The following is a 12,806-nucleotide window of genomic DNA, read 5'->3' as shown; positions in this document are numbered from 1 at the left end:
GCAGCTCCCCTCGCAGCTTAGGTCCCACGCGCAACTTCGAAACAAGTCTCTCTCTTCCTTCTCACCGCGCGTTAAATACGTATTGCCAAAGCTACCTCAGAGACTCGGGCAGTCTCAGAGCATAATGCAGTTCAGGCCAAGTGGCCAGGGTTTCCTTTGTACAAATGAGGTTGTTGTTGTTGATATTCGTCCTGTATTTATTCCCCACCCTTCACTCTTAAGGTCCCAGGGTGGGTTAGAGTATTGAAACACGGTATAAAAGCAACAGCAGCAACAACAAAAACTAATAACAATGATGATAATAATAATTTATTTCTGCCCCGCCCATCTGGCTGGGTTGCCCCAGCCACTTTGGGCAGCTCCCAACAGGATATTAAAAAGCAGGGTAAAACATCAAACATTAAAAACTTCCCTAAACAGGGCTGCCTTCAGATGTTTTCTAAAAGTCAGATAGTTGTTTATTTCCTTGACATCTAATGGGAGGGCGTTCCACAGGGCAGGCGCCGCTACCGAAAAGGCCCTCTGCCTGGTAAAGCAACTTACCGTAAAATCATCAAAATATTTTTTTAAAAAACCAATACATCTCACTTGTCAAAAGCCAGGATAAAGACACAGAATGTGTCATTAAACTATGGGACTTGCTTCCAGAAAATGCAGTAATGGCCACCCACCTGGATGTTTTCAGAAGAGAATTAGACATATTTGCAGAATAAAAGGCTCTCCGTGTTGATGCTTTCCCTCCACTGTTAGAGGCAGTATGCCCTGAATTCCAGCGGCTGGGGAGCACAAGGGAGGAGAGGGCTGCTGTGCTCTTCTGCCTGCTGGCTCCCCAGAGTAAGGTTACCAGATTTTTTTCAATAAATCCGGGGGACACTTTTCAACTTCCTACTGAATAGATGGATTTTGTCAGGGGACTGTTTTGTAAATCTGGGGTCTGTCCCCGGAAACGGGGACTTCTGGTAACCTTACCCCAGAGGCATCTGGTTGGCCACTGTAAGAACAGGATGCTGTTCTTATGCATCACTTAGTCTCCCGTCATCATCCAAGCTGCGATATGTCCTGAGCTGTTTTTACATGACCTTGGAACCCACAAAGTTTCGCCTTCTCTAGTTGATTACTGTGATCAATACACATTTGTCTTCTGTGCCACAAGTTCTGTCACCTCTGAAGCGAATCATGGTAACAGCGGTTGGGGTTTTCTAAAACAACTACAACGACATGCGTGCGCCCACACCTTGCTACAGGTGTTATTTAATTTAGGAATCCTAACATGTCTGCATTGTCAGCAATTAATGCTGCTGCTGTAAATGGTGGCTTTTACCATGTAAACTTTACAAGCTTTAACCCAACCGGCACCTCATCTGAAGGAAGTGGACTCTGATCCACAGAACCTTATGCCCTAATGAAATTTGTTTGGCAATAACAAGGGGGAGGTACCTGTAAGCCCTCCAGATGTTGGACTAGAACTCACATCAGCCTCAGCCGCCATAGCCAATGGTGATGGAAGTTGCAGTCCAGCAACATCTGGAAGGCCGCAGGTTTCTGATCCCTGGAAGATGCCACAAGCCTCTTTCGTGTTTGTACTACAAAACTGGTCTTGTAGAGACTATAACATGCCTAAAGGAGTGAATTTAATGTTTAGACAGTAATTCTGTCAGAATTTGAACATTTTTTTAAAAGTGCTTTCTCAAATATCCACAGTTCTGAAGCAACCTAGACTATAGATGAAGTTTGCATACACACTTCTCCTTTTTGCAATAACATCCATCACTTAATAATTGCAAATTGTCAAATTGCTAAAAAAAAAACCCTTTTGCTTTTACAAAAATCAGTTTCCTCCTAACAACTTGAAAAATGTGTGCTTTCATCTGTCAGGAAACAGAAATAACATATACTTTTGTCAGCATCTTATTAAGTAAATTGCAAGTGAGACTATAGAAGCCATCATTGCAACAATTAACATTCTGGAAAAACATGTTATTTGCTTGGGCCCATATGGTTCTTTTCTCTCTGTATCGATATACGGAAAGAGAATGCAGATCCCAAAGGATCTCAGGCTATGCAAAGGACTTCTCCTCTCCCTCCTCAACTCCCAACCCCCTGCCTCTTCAGGCTTGCTTTTTACCAGAAAAGTAGGTCATGACAGAACATAATGCTAAGACATTGCGATGTGAATTATGAGTCAGCAGCAGGGCTGGATCAAGACCTTTTGAGGCCCTAAGCACTGAACATATATATGATTCAAAATAAAAACAATGCTAAATTGTAAAATAAAATTTTATTTTTCAAAATGACACAAGACTTACATATATGCTGAAATGTAGGTTCATGTATGTCATGTGCAACAAATGACAGACTCTGATTTTCTCACATTATTTTGATCTACATTAGTAGGGAGCCCTCTGCTTCAGGTGGGGAGAAATAATAAAAAGAGAAAAGAAAAATGGCAGAAGAGCTGGAGCAGATGTAAGGAAGTGTATCAAAATTCTGATTTTCCCCAGGATGACTCCTTCAGTGCTTTTTGTTAAATATCTTTTAAAAAAAGAAAAAGAATTCTCTCTTTTTGTGCCCCTGATTTACTAAGCATGTGCTTAATCTGCCTATTCGGTAATTCAGGACTGCTCAGTAGTTTTGTTCCTAGGATGGATCAGCTGTACAGGATCTAACTTTACAACCAGTTGGCCAAGTGCTAACCATAGTTTTTGCTCATTTTTATTGGCTGCCATTTTTTGTTGAATTAAAAAAAAAACCCTTCGTAGCAAACAAGCCAACAAAATGGCCCGGAATGGAAGGCATGCCTTCTGCTACTTTTTTATGTCCCCAACACCAACAATTGGGAAACACTGGCGTGCGAGCATTCCAATTGGAGAACAGCCTTTACAAAAGGTGTTATGGACTTTGAAGACACTCGAACTCAGGACGAAAGAGAGAAATGCACTAAAAGGAAGGCACATTTTGAAAACCCTCACCATGATTAACTCCCGCCCGGAAACTTACGTCCCCACTGTGGAAGGACATGTGGATCCAGAATTGGCCTCACAGTCACTTATGGGCTCACGGTTATGACTGTGTTCATGGAAGACAATCTTACTCGACTACTAGTGATTGCCAGAGAAGAAGATGTCCCCAGCTCAAGTCAGCATGAATCATAAACCATATCAGAACAATCATTTTTTCTTTATCCGTTCTTCAATATTAGAAATATATTTGTTCCTCATCCTAGTGAAGAGGAACTAATAGACAAAATCCAGGCCACAGTTTTCTACAATGAACGGAAAGACTGAAAAGACTAGGAGATGATTGCATACATGCCTAATACACATCAAGCATTATCAGATTCACCCCCTCAACACATTAAAAAAGTGGACCCTTTGTGTCTCTATCCTGGGAAGCCTGTTTCATCACTTGATTTTGAAATCATTGTGATTTGAAATCAGATGTGTGCATGTGTGAGGTGATTTTTTAAAAAAAAATATTTATTTTGCAATAACGACCACCTTACTTGCACTGGTATTTCCCCAGACTAAACCAATTGCAGATTAATGTCTAAGAATCTGACTGTATTACATTGTCAGAAAAAAGACACTGTTTAACTAGTTGAGCCTTGTGAAAAGCAGCTAGAAGGATACAGATTCCTGTTCAGTGACAATGAAGCAGGGAACAACTTTAGTCCATACTGAGCTACTAGCTTTATTTTTTCGCAGTCCCTCTTCACTCATTACCTTTTCAGCACAAATAGACTTATTTCATGTCCAGCCTTTGCAGCCAGTGAAGCCATTATTCCTTGTTCAGCATCTTCGCACAATGTCTAGGTGAAAAAAACCGCCCTCGGATATCAGCGTCATTTCCAAACCAGAGTTCAGTAATCATTTCCTTTCAGACACAATCCAACTCAAATAAGTCTCTTTTCACGCCACCGCCTGTATGGTCTGTTTCCTTGGGGGCTTGGATCTGATTCTTTATAGACAGGTGATAACAGCATGAAAGCAAATTCCAGTTCACAAATGTTGTTATTGAAAAAGATGTGACTATTCCCCCCCCCAATTGTTAAATTAAATAGATTGCTTTATAAGCAGTACTGTACAGGCTTAGCAAGGATACTAAAGAATGTATCCTACACAAGAGTTGATTTAATTTTGTATCGGTAAAGCTCAACAAGTAAGGTAAAACATCATATCAAATGGCAGCTGGTAAAATAAGGAACAAAATCTTCCTCTATCAGCCGAATCAACCCTGGTGTCATAGGATCCAGCTCCCACAAATTATATGACCCCCCCCCCACAGTTGATGGGCATTGCCATTCAAATGGTGGGGCCCCCAATATTTTATTCAAGTTGACATCCCTGACTACGAAGCAGTGACAGATACTTGGTGACGTTATTTACTGTTCAGATGTGTGCGGGGTACTCCTGTGTCCTTCTGTCTTACAGAGGATTATCACGTTTCGGGTATGGGAAACCTCTGGCCCACAGATATTACTGAACTATAACTCTCTTTCACCTTAGGAAGCATAGCTAATAGCCAGCAATGATGGGAGTTTAGTTCAGCAACATCTGGAGGGCCAAAGGTTCTGTATTTGAAGAGCTGAACTTTATTTTATTGAGCTCCTCTGTTTCAAGGGCTGGCCCTTCCAAGTTCAGTTTAAAGATAAAGAAACTGAACTACAAGCGGACCAGAGACCTTAACAATTAGCACCAGGACAGCACACTAGTCACAGTCTTCCCCAGTGTGATGAGATTTATGGTATTTCTCATATTTAAATGATAGCATTTACTGCCTTGCAGATGGGCGGGGTATAAATAATAAAAGTATTATTATTATTATTATTATTATTATTATTATTATTATTATTATTATTATTACATATAGATTAGCATGTGCAAATATGTGTCCTCTCTTTTTTGGTGCTGTGTTTCCCCTTTTTCGACAATGCATAAGTGACCACTCGTCAATCATGTGTGTGGAGCATTTGTTATAACAAAAAATAGATGTTGCCCAGACAATCAACTTGCCTAGAATCTGGTCCTGAATTATATACTGCTTACTTTGACAGACACATAATACTTATTTGTATAGTACTGAAAGCTCAGTTGCTGGTTCCACTTAGAAAGAGCTCTTAACCTGCTGCTTTCTGCTTTGAAAATCCCTCAGGCATTACCCCCAATTTTCCCTGGAAATGACTAAAAAAATCTGTTCCCTTTCTCCTCCTCTTCTAATCTTTCTGAGAAGGGAAGTATCCCCTCAAATTTTAAAATTAAGTCTTCTTTTGCTAATTTGTCTTAAAATCTAATATTGATCAAGGGTTCTTCAAAGATGTGCTAGTATTCTCTAATTGGGCCGCTTTACTGTTCTGTCCCACATTCAGCATCTATTTCAATTAAGAAAAATAGGAGAGAAACAGCCTTATTTTTCTTAATAAAAAGCATTTCAGCTGCCCTTGCAGGCCTCTTTGAGGATCTGTTGATCAAAGCTGCTCTAAAAAATCATCTTTTATACCTGGAATATGATAGTCTATTTTCAGCATAATGCAATAATGCAATGTAAGATATTCATACAGTGGATATACATTGTGTTTTGAAGTAGGAGGGAGATAGGAGAGAGAGAGAGAGAGAGAGAGAGAGAGAGAGAGAGAGAGAGAGAGTCAAAAGGCTCTTTTATCACTGAACTCAATGGGGCTAGATAAAAAACAAAGGCTTTGATCCTTAATTCTTCATTCTTTTATTTCTCTTTTGTTTCTTCCCCTCCCTTCTGAATGTTTACTAGGTTTTTAAGCACATTTTCTAATAATAACAACAAGCAATTAGGTGAATGCACCTTCATTTGAAGGGCAAAGTACATTTGCCTACATGCCATAGGGAAGCAGGGGTGAAGAATCTTTGGCCCACGAGAGGTTGAGCAAATGGCGGTGCCTTTCCCCCACCTCTTCAGCTGGTTGCTATGTAGGCAAACAACAGCCAAGGTTGTGTGTGCATGTGGACTGAGAGCTGGATGCTGAAGGCAGGGAGCTGGAGACAGAGAGCCATGTCTTGCTATCTCCTGGAAAGCTGTGGCTTGGGGCATCCCTGGAAAGCAATGGGGAACTCTGTTGGGGTATTAATGGTGTGAGCTCCTCAGTCCTATGCTCAGGTTGTATATATGTGTAAATAAAACCATATATCCCAAAGACATCCTGGTCTCTACTGATTTTCATTCTGAGGAAACCGAAACCCGGGGTAAGCATTTGAAACCCCTGGAGTCCCTCACCATTCTGAGGTTGGGGTGGGTGTGACATTGTTTATCGTCTCCTGTGTCCATTTTTTGGTTACCTCAGATAAAAGGGGCTAAAGGGATTACTGACCATCAGTGGCAGACCCTCCAAGAGACCCTATTTTCCAGGGACAGTCCTGGATTTACAGAACCGGCCCCGGTTTCTGGTTTGATCCCGGAATGTCCCAGTTTTCCTTAGGACATCACTATTTTCATCAGAGAAATGCTGGAGGGTATGGAGCTATGTGACCCCCAAGCCAAAAAAAAGAAGAAGTAACTATACAACTTTTAGAAGACATCTGAAGGCAGCCCTGTATAGGGAAGTTTTTAAATATTTTATTATGTTTTCATATGTGTTGGAAGCTACCCAGAGTGGCTGGAGCAAGCTTGGTGGGGCATAAATAATAAAATTGTTGTTGTTGTCATTGTTGTTAAGGAATAGGACATCCATCCCTATTCTCATTGGAGATATGTTGGAGGGTATGCAGGTGCTCCAACATGCTTCATGTAGCTGCTGAGGCAACCATTTAGGCATCTTTGGAGAGTCTTTGTTTTGGTTTATACATTATAGCTGCCACATTATATTAAAAAGACAACTTTAGATGGTTCTTTGTAGTGAGCATTACAGTGGTACTGTACCTCGGGTTACAAACACCTCGGGTTACAAACACTTCGGGTTACAGACTCCGATAACCCAGAAATAGTACCTCAGCTTGAGAACTTTACCTCAGGATGAGAACAGAAATCGTGCGGCGACAGCACAGCAGCAATGGGAGGCCCCATTAGCTAAAGTGGTACCTCAGGTTAAGAACAGTTTTAAGTTAAGAACAGACCTCTGGAACAATTAAGTTTGTAACCCGAGGTACCACTGTATTGCTAACAGAGCTTACACTGTGCAGGTTGAGTGGCTCTCACAATTCCTCCGTATATCTCTCCTTATGGCAATTTGGAGCTGCATAGTAAAAGAAGCCTCAATCATTCCACGTAGGAAGCTCATGATGTGGAACTTTTAAAAATAGGTACAGAGAGAGCACCCAGTAAAACAATACATCTTCCATGCTTGCAGCCTCCAACTGTTTTCCCCCACTGGCTACTTTCCTTATCCCCAAGACTATTCCATTCGGACCATTGCTGCAGGGCTGATAGTGAGTTTTCATACCATCCCACATCTCACTCAAAAGTAAATGTCCTGACATTTAACACAATATACATGCACAAAACTTTCAGCATACAACTTAAAAGCAAAATATTTAAAAATGCAATGCTAAAATGAAAACACAGCCTTTAACTGCTTTTAATAATACAACTCCCTGTGCATTATTGATCTGAAGGGTCTGCCAGGTGGCACAGAGAATGAATGAAAAGCATCTCCACCTGGTGGCTGAAATGTAAAAAGTGGCCATACGCTTTAAAAAATGGGCAAATAGACAAACTCCAACGGCCTTTCCAGGCCTTGCTGATAGCAAGGCGGGGGGGGGGCTACTAAAATGGGCTTTGTGCTTTCCCGTTTCCACCTTCAACTCAGATTGCTTGATTTAAATCTGCTTTGGAGTTGCACATTTTACCACTGCCAGACGTTCTGTCGTGTTGCTTAGGGATGTGTATGGGTTCAGCACTGATCTTTTGGTCCCAGTTAAACATCGTCATGGCGGTGGGGTGGGGGTATCTTCTTAAACCAGAAGTTCTTTATGACCTTTATTAATGACTTTATTATTTGTTCCCAATGTTTAAATGAATAAAGAAAACGAGAAACGCAGGGAGTTGCGGAGAACCTGCTGACAGTCGCAGACATACAAGAAATGGAGGGGATAAAGTTATGATCCTATTTCCACCTACCTGGGAGAAAGCCCAAATGAACTCAGTGAGACTTGGTATAGGACAGCACTGTAAGAGAACAGGAAGACGAAAGACATGGGGCAAGAACCTGGTACATCAAGCCACGTCAAGGTCTTAATGGGTAAGTTCAACTCCCCCCTCCCCAGATTTGAAGACTTGTGTTGCATTCTTCCTTTCTTTGTCTGAAACACCCAAGGACTGCTTTAACTGCCACAGAACCTCTGGTGAGACCGACCATCAGCTCTAGCAACCTTTTCTTCCACAGACACACCTGTTTACTTTGCAGCTTTGCTTGACACTAGCTAGAAGGCAGTGCATGTATAACTTTCTTTGTGTCATGCCAAAAGGGTTATGTTTAAAGTTATCATCTTTGACGCGACTTCCTTGTGCCCTTTGGGGTATCTTTTGACAATGGCAATTTGTCCCGGTGATATAATACCACTGTTAATTTGGGCTGCCTTGTTCAGGTCACTGAAATGTTGCCCAGAGGTTTCTGGGGTGGAGTTGTCAGCACAACAAGCCACACCGCACTCCTTCTCACAGTTCCGTTTTACAGCAGAGCCAAGCCACACTTCTTGTGGGTGTGAAAACACTCGACTATTTCCTGTACACAGTCACAAGATTGGAGGTTGACAAAAAAAAAACCACCAACAAATTATGTTACTTGGTCTAGCTCTTCTGATACGTATAAACTGCAAAGAATCCTTAGGGCTAATTCCAGTTAAATGAAACAAGTTAATGTACATTAAAACCTTAGCGGGATTGACATTGTTCCTTTTAAAACTATCCTTGTTAAATAAAAGGGAGTCAATATGTTACGTGTTGTGCATATATTACTTACAAATGGTTGCACAAATATTTGGCTCGTCGCTTTGAGCTAAATGGCATAGTATTTGTGCAGGGAGAATTAATAGCTTTAACATGTGCTGTATAAAATTATGGGATAACCATGGATTGCACTTGGATGCCATTAAAGGGTTCTAAGGGTTCACTCAACATACACGTATACCCAGGAGTAAACACTATTGAACATTACAGGAACTACTTTTGAGCAGACAAGCATAGAATTGGGCTGCAAGTCATTATGACCTAAGGAAATTTATAAGACATATACTGGACATACAGATAGATGCTGTAAATGTCAAAAGCTGAAGGGTCTTTTACAGCCGAATAATTTTTATGTGACTAAGAAAACCAGGATCAGTGACATCCTCAAGCCTAAATTAATTTAGAATGCAGCTGCTTTGCTGCAACTTGGATGGAATAATTTTGTTATGTAATATATAATGTGCCGCCACCACCCCATCTCAAGTTGCAGCTCCTGGGTTAAAGATGCAAGAATTTTAGGAAAATTAAAAAGAATGCAACTGGTATTAGTGTCAGAGTTGAAATTCTGTTAAGATTTCCAGATTGTTGATATAATCATGCATTCAATACCATCTCACATCCTCTGCAACATCTGACAGTTGCACACAAGGCTGGATTAAAACCAGGAGTGTATGTCCCTAACGCTGGATCATCACCTTGTCGTGATGAGTGGGCTTGCATGTTCCTATGACCATTGTGAGCAAAGCCGTCAGGAATCTCGTACTCCCAGCAGGGTCACCCAAGGCGGTAAGGTCAAAGGGAAGGAGCTAGACCAAGTATGACCCAAGAAGTCCTCAATGGCAGAACAGGTGGATGATAACAAGTGGTATGTTACAACGGCTGTGAAGGCAGATTAAGGCTGCAGCAGATAGGAATCTACCGGTTTGTCATGACTACTTCATGCCATCGGAACAGAGCCCTACCACGAAGGCTGTGTGTTGGTCAACGTTCACTGGTCTACACACATAAAACAAATTCACGCAGAGGCGTCTTCCAAAAACCCAACCCAACCCCCCCAAAAAAAGTCCCATGGCAATCGGCAAATGGTAACGGGGGCAGGATCATGAAATCTGGAAGCCCCTAGTCATGAACCGGCACATGGGCGGTGGATACAGATTCAGCCGTTCTGACTCAAGGAACGAGGCAGTTGAGCAGCTCAGCAGCTGTGTCCATGACTGAGCAGCCCTTTTTAGGACCCACTCTGCGCACCCCAAAAAGGGGGAGGGGCTAGAAAAGATGCCCTAAACATAGTCTGCCTCCATTTTTCCCTGACTGGATTACCGTGCCCAGTGTGGTCACCACCTAGGAGTCGTAAAAGACAATTGAACTTTGGAGCATGGAATATACGGTATATTTGGAATATAGCAAATGAAAAACAACAAAGCCAGTGGACCTGATGGGATACCTGCTGAAATATTCAAAGTGAGCAGACTTGAACTTACACAACAACTTCACAAGCTCATCGAAAAAATCTGGGAAAGAGAAGAAATCCCAGCAGACGTTAGGGATGCTGAAATTATCAATTTCTTTAAAAAAGGTGACAGAACTGATTGTGAAAACTAACGAGGCATCTCTGTATTATCTGCGGCTAGCAAAATTCTTGCAAGGATCTTAGCAAACTGTCTCGTAACAATATCTGAGGTGACCCTTCCTGATTCCCAAAGTGGTTTTTGGCCTTCTAGGGGGATGGTGGACATGATTTTCACCGCTCAACAGCTTTAAGAAAAATGCAGAGAGCAAAACCAACTCCTGTATATGGCGTTTATTGACCTGCCTAAGGCTTTCGACACTGTAAATTGTAATGCCCCGTGGACTGTCCTTCTGAAAACTGGCTGCCCAGGTAAATTTGTAAACATCATTCGGCTTCTCCATGATATGACAGCAACAATCGCAGATAACAATGGCTCTCAAAGTGAACCATTCACAGCGGGATCAGGAGTTAAACAGGGTTGTGTTATTGCCCCAACTCTATTCATTATCCTACACTTTGTCGAAGGGAAACTCCCCACAGGAGTAGAAATCATATATCAAACAGATGGAAAGCTCTTCATTTTGAGCAGGCTGAAAGCAAAGAGTAAGGTTACCATAACTTCCGTCATAGAGCTTCAGCATGCTGATGACAAAGTAGTGTGCACACGCTCAGAGTATGACCTCCAAACCATCCTCAATATCTTTGCAGAAGCTTAAGAAGAGCTTGGCCTATCACTCAACATCCAAAAAACCAAAGTGCTGCACCAACAAGTACAAAATAACCCCTCTGCAGTGCCACAAATCCAACTCAGTGGTGTAACATTGGAAAACGTTGATCACTTCTCCTACCTAGGCGGTTATCTTTCCACAAGGGCCAAGACTGATGCCAAAATCCAGCATCGCCTGAGCTCTGCGAGTGTGGCTTTCTCCCGACTGAAGTGCAGAGTGTTTGAGGACTGGGACATTTGCAGGGAAACAAAAATGCTTGTTTACAACGCTATTGTACTAACAACCTTGCTATATGCTTGTGAAACATGGACCACTTATAAATGCCATCTCCAACTCCTCAAAAGATTCAATCAATGGTGTCTCCAAAAACTTTTACACATCACTTGGGAAGACAGGCGAGCTAATATCAGTGTACTGGAAGAAGCAATGATCACCAGTGTTGAAACAATGATTCTTCAACATCAACTTCGTTGGACTGGTCATGTTGTGCGGGTGCCTGATAATCGTCTTCCAAAGCAACTACTCTACTCTGAACTTAAAAATGGAAAGCGTAATGCTGGTAGTCAACCAAAGAGGTTTAAAGACTGTCTCAAGGCAAATCTTTAAAAATGTAGTATAAACACTGACAACTGGGGAATACTGGTCTGCAAGCACTCCAGTTGGAGAACAGCCTTTACCAAAGGTGTCATGGGCTTTGAAGACACTCAAACTCAGGACGCAAGGGAGAAACGTGCTAAAAGGAAGGCATGCTTGGCAAATCCACACTGTGATCAACTCCCACCCGGAAACCAATGTCCCCTTATGAACTCATTGCTAAAACCGTGTTTATGGAAGACAATCTTACTGGGCTACGAGTGATCGCCAAAGAAGAAGAGAGTGTGTGTGTATATATATGTGGTAGATTATCAGTGAAGTGTTAATGTCAGCTGTTTTTTGCCCTCCCGTTCCTATTACATAATTTTATTAAAGCAGACTAGCTTGTCAATTGAAAATTAAATTGGTGAGAGATTCAATTAATACATTACACTGCTCACTGTCAGTACAAACATGACTCACAGCAGTTTGTGCTGAAGACTAGCTGTGGCTTCAGCTGTGGCACGCATGACCTGCTTTGTTTTTAATGTGATACCATCAACCTGAAATTGAGGGGCTTTTGCCTCTGCCAAGCTCGGCAGCGCTTTCAATCGCAATTTTAATTAAATATTTGTTTCTCTCCTGCTTCAATAAAAGAGCCAGGGGGGGGGGTTAGGCAGGCACTGAAATTAGAAAGCTGGATTATGCATGAAAGCAACATGGAGGACAATGTTAACTAACATTGGTGTTAATCAGAGCATTGCGGTCATGAAATAGAAGCAAGTCATGGAATCCATACAAATGGGCCCGTATATCACACATTCCAACACACATCTGCGCCCAATGGGCAGTTAGCATTCCTTCCCATCACTTGTCAAAAATGTGTAAACTGGACACTGGCAAGGACCAATGGGCCTTGATAGTCCATATAATTCTCAGATAGCTGGAGCAATAGTTGAAGGAAGTGGCCCTATCTGCAAGTGTGCAAGGTGTGGGCTGCAGTAGCAGTTTGCATCCAGACTGTATGTAGCACTGGTTCCATATCATAAATCCGAATTGCTAAAAAGGAGAATGGTTTCATGAAA

The sequence above is a fragment of the Podarcis vaucheri genome, assembly GCF_965113315.1.
Source record: "Podarcis vaucheri genome assembly, chromosome: 4".
Lineage (NCBI taxonomy): Eukaryota > Metazoa > Chordata > Lepidosauria > Squamata > Lacertidae > Podarcis > Podarcis vaucheri.
This window is presented reverse-complemented; position numbering follows the sequence as displayed.